The sequence below is a fragment of the Tarenaya hassleriana genome, unplaced genomic scaffold, assembly GCF_000463585.1.
Source record: "Tarenaya hassleriana unplaced genomic scaffold, ASM46358v1 Cleome27, whole genome shotgun sequence".
NCBI lineage: Eukaryota > Viridiplantae > Streptophyta > Magnoliopsida > Brassicales > Cleomaceae > Tarenaya > Tarenaya hassleriana.
In genome coordinates this window covers 1,149,319-1,154,057 of record NW_010965946.1, presented here as the reverse complement: position 1 = coordinate 1,154,057, position 4,739 = coordinate 1,149,319, and positions in this window count along the sequence as shown.

Here is a 4,739-nt window from a genome sequence, read left to right as displayed (position 1 = left end):
TCTTTCCCTTTCATTTCCAATGTAAAATTTTTCACATTTTTAGTTGTTTTTATATTATTTTATATATATATACACACTTTATACGTCACAACCACGTAATTTTTGAAATTAGTTCCACGGTCAAAAGTAATTAATTAAAAGAAAAATGCTGAATTTTTAAAAGTTAGTCCTATGTAGTATGTGTATATTCTAAAATTGTTCTTAAATATCATACTAATCATTCAATTATTTAATTCTTTTAAAAAAAATGTTTCTTTTTCACTTCCCATCCTAAATTCTACACTCCAGCCGATTCAATCCTAATCTTTAAACCTAAACACTAAACTAATCTTAAGGCATAAACCATTCCTAAATTTTAAAACACAAATCATTATATATTATATAAAGAACAGTAAAAGAATTAAACGAATCACAGCTCACTTTATGCTGATATAACATTCCTATATATATATAAATGAATTACGACTCTTTGTAAAGAAAATGAATTACAACTCTTTTTTGTTAGAGCTTAATCCATCCCAAGAACACAACTCCCCCTAAGTTTGTTTTCCTCTTACAACATGAATTCTATCAGTTCATACACTATGTGTGCTTCACACACCTCGTGTAACTCTAGACTCGTCTACGCCCTTTGAACGGTTCGTCTGTTATTTGAAGGCTCCCCCTCAAATACACTTCACTCTATCTCAAGTATCATTCACTCATGTTTCCCATACAAATATGTTTATGTCAAAGCTTTCACGACTCAAACATTCTTTCTCTACTTGGGTGATCTCTTCTCTTGTGCACGCCTCTATATTTATGCTCAGCCTCCTGCATAGGGTTTCCATTTTATTTCATCATATTTGTTTTTCCTTTTCTTTATCTTCATTCCTTTTGCTTACTCTTTCCATCTTTTTTCAATGGTATATTTACTTTTCTCTTGCAAATCATTCCTTTGCTGGTTGTTCATTCCCTTTCTTTATATTGGCATGTTTCTCTTTTTGTCTGAGATGTTCTAGAAGTTGAATCTTCTCTTGTGTTCTTTCCTTACATTAACAGTCTCCCCCTTTTTGACTTTATACTTATACACACTTATACTTGAACACATATTCATCCACTTGGCTCTTCGATATCGTCCTCAATGATTTCAACCATGCATATTTGCTCAGCAATATTCGCTCACCAACTTCAACCATACACCTTTCTGATCATTCTCCTCTTGAATCATCTCTCCCCCTATGTGTATGATCATATACCTTTCGATCCTTTTCTCCCCTTGTGTATAAGCATAAATTCAAAACCATACCTGAGCTTTTGATTGCTCAATTCCAAGTCTGTATCTTAGAATCCTTGAAAGAGTTTCTGAAAATCTGGTTATCAACCCATGTGTAGCAATTGTTTAATGTCTTTTGCTCAGTTAAAACAAACTTGTTATCCGCATTGATCACAAAGCATGCATTCTTTGTAAAATTCACTTTCATACCATTATCGCATAGTTGACTTATACTGATCAAGTTAGTCTTCAAACCTTGAACTACCTTGACATCCGTCAGCTTGGGTACTCCAACACATTCCAAAGTTCCTTTACCGATGATCTTTCATTGTTTTCCATCTCCGAATGTGACATTGTCGCTTGTCAAAGCTACTTCAAAATCTGTCAACATCTTCTAACATCCTGTCATGTGCCTTGAACATTCGCTATCCAAATACCAGACATCGTTTCTATTCGTTCGCTCAGGCGCACATGCAACATTGCATGAAAAATTAGATTTACGAATCCACCTAGGATTCCTCGAAGGATGAGACACATAAGAGTGATTCAAGTTCGAATGAATGTACCAATTAGAGTTCATTTTCTGTCGTAGGTGATAGCAATTCCTTCGAATATATCCTCTCTTCTCACAGTAATAACAACTTCTATACTCTTTTTGCTTCTGAGAGGTTCGCACATCCACTTTAACTCTTGGGTATTTCTGACAGCGCCAAAAGTACTTCGTACCAAGTCAGGTACTTCTCGTTCAAGATTTTCTCCAGACATAAATGTTGGGTGATATTGCTCCTTTCCCGCATATCCAAGTATCGATTGATCTCGTGCACTTCTTCCCTGTCCAAGTAGATGATCCAACTTACCAGTTCCACTTCCAAGAAGATGAAGATTTTTCTTGGTCTCTTCAATCTGACATCTCATGAACGATGCTTCTTCTTCTTCTTTTTGGGATAGTTGATGTTGAGTAGATGTCAGTTGGATCTGAGTATTTCTAAGTTTCTTCTCCAACCGCTTCTTCTCATCCAACAAATATCTGTTCATTCGAACCAGTTTCGTCATTTCTTTGTATAAGTCGTCATCAGTTATTTCTTCATCATCACTTGAATCATCTTCCAGTGTTTCTTCTCCTTCTTCAATGATTCCAAAGAATGCAACAGAGTTAGAAACTTCTTCGTCGTCACTGTCCAACTCGGTTTCTTCTTGCTCATGGGTGACAAGTGATTTTTTGTATTTCATCTCGGTATGCCCATAATTAGTTGAGTCAAATATTGCATGCTTCCTTAGTGCTTGCATCTCCTTGTATCCATCCATCGTGTGAGACTGAATCGTACACCGATATGAGAAGAACAATTAATTCCTACAATCATTAACCTGCTCTGATACCAATTGAAAAAGTAAACTCATACGATATTGCTTTCAAAAACTTCCCAACTGATTCTATTCATTTGTAAAGAAAATGAATTACAACTCTTTTTTGTTCGAGCCTAATCCATCCCAAGAATACAACTCCCTCTGAGTTTGTTCCCCCCTTACAACATGAATTCTATCAGCTCATACACTATGTGTGCCTCGCACATCCCGTGTAACTCTAGACTCGTCTAGGCTCTTTGAGCGGTTCGCCTGTTATTTGAAGGCTCCCCCTCAGATACACTTCATTCTATCTCAAGTATCACTCACCCGTGTTTCCCATATAAATATGTTTATGCCCAAAGCTTTCACGACTCAAACATTGTTTCTCTACTTGGGTGATCTCTTCTCTTGTGCACGCCTCTATATTTATACTCAACCTCCTGCATAGGGTTTCCATTTCATTTCATCATATTTATTTTTTCTTTTCTTTATCTTCATTTCTTTTGCTTACTCTTTCCATTTTTCTTCAATAGCATGTTTTCTTTTTTCTTGCAAATCATTCATTTGCTGGTTGTTCCTTCCCTTTCTTTATATTGACATATTTTTCTTTTGCGTGAGATCTTCTACATGTTAAATTTTCTGTTGGAAAAGAAATGACTGATGAACTGCGTCCGTACATGTCAAATCCAAGCCGCAAAAGCGCGAAGAGCAACGATTCTCGTTGATCGGACCGAACGGGACTGCTCAGTGCGTAAATCCGACCGCACTGAAAATTCCGGCGAACTGTCGCCGGAATTTTGGCCGGAAAACCGCCGGCCGGCGGGACAGTCACCCCGTGGACCATCCCATGTCGGCACGAACGTGTATGAGGAGGGGAACATACACGACCGTACCGACCCATCCAGACCCCAACTACCATGCCCCCCTATATAGGTTTATTTGCAAAAAAGCTTCTGGCACCAGGAAACATTGAAATGTTTGAGCAGAAGTACGCGTCTAGAGAAAAATCGGCTGGGAATTTTGATCTGATTTTTTGTACACAACACTATGATGATATGATCTTATTTGTGGCAAAGTTTCATAATTTTCTGAGCACCAGAACTATTTTTCCCGAATTTTTTACCGAATATCGTCGATAATTCATAATAATTACATACGAATGAGTTTTTCAGCGAAACTTCTTGTCGTGCCATAAGTGTTTTGGCAAATAAACCTATATAGGGGGGTGGGGGGAAAGGGGGGCAAAATATAAAGGAGATGGGAGATGGGGAGATGGGAGATGGGAGACGGGCGACGGATGATGGATTTCCAACGATGGGAGGTCGGTAAGGTCATGTATGTTCCCCCCTCATACACGATCGTGCCGGCATGGGATGGTCTGCCGGATGACTATCCCGCCGGTCTGAAAATTTCCGGCCACGGTTCATCGAAATTTTCAGTGCCGTCGGATTTACGCACTGAGCAGTCCCGTATGGTGCTCACGTTCGGGAAAATTTATGGTCTGGCCGCGAACCAAAAATGCGAAACCCAAACAATCTCGTTTTTCTCTCATTCCCCGATTTTCCTCATTCCCAACAAGGGGAATGGGGGGAAAGGGGGGTGGGAGGTGGGAGGTGGGAGATGGGAGATAGAGGAGATAGAGATGGGAGATGGGGAGATGGGTGATGGGTGATGGGTGATGGGTGATAGAGGTGATAGGAGATATGAGATATGAGATGGGTGATGGGTGATGGTTGATGGTTGATGGTTCTTCAACCGACCATTCGGAGATTTCTCGGACATGTTTGGATTTTTCTCGGACTTGTTCGGAGATTTCTCGGACTTGTTTGGAAATTTCTCGGACCTGTGCGAGGTTTCTCGGACCTGTGCGCAGTTTCTCGGACTGTACGGACGCAGTTTCTCGGCCATGTGCGAAATCTCTCGAACATGTTCGGATTTTTCTCGGTCATCCGACGAGTTTCTCCGATCATTCGGAGTTTCTCGGACTGTAGAGGCGGACTAGAGGGTCATGGTCGGAGAAAATTCTCGGATGAACGGAAATTTCCGAGCATGTTCGAGGTTTCTGGGACCTGTGCGCAGTGTCTCGGCACTGGGCGGAATTCCTCGGACATGTGCGGATTTTTCTCGGTCATGAACGGAA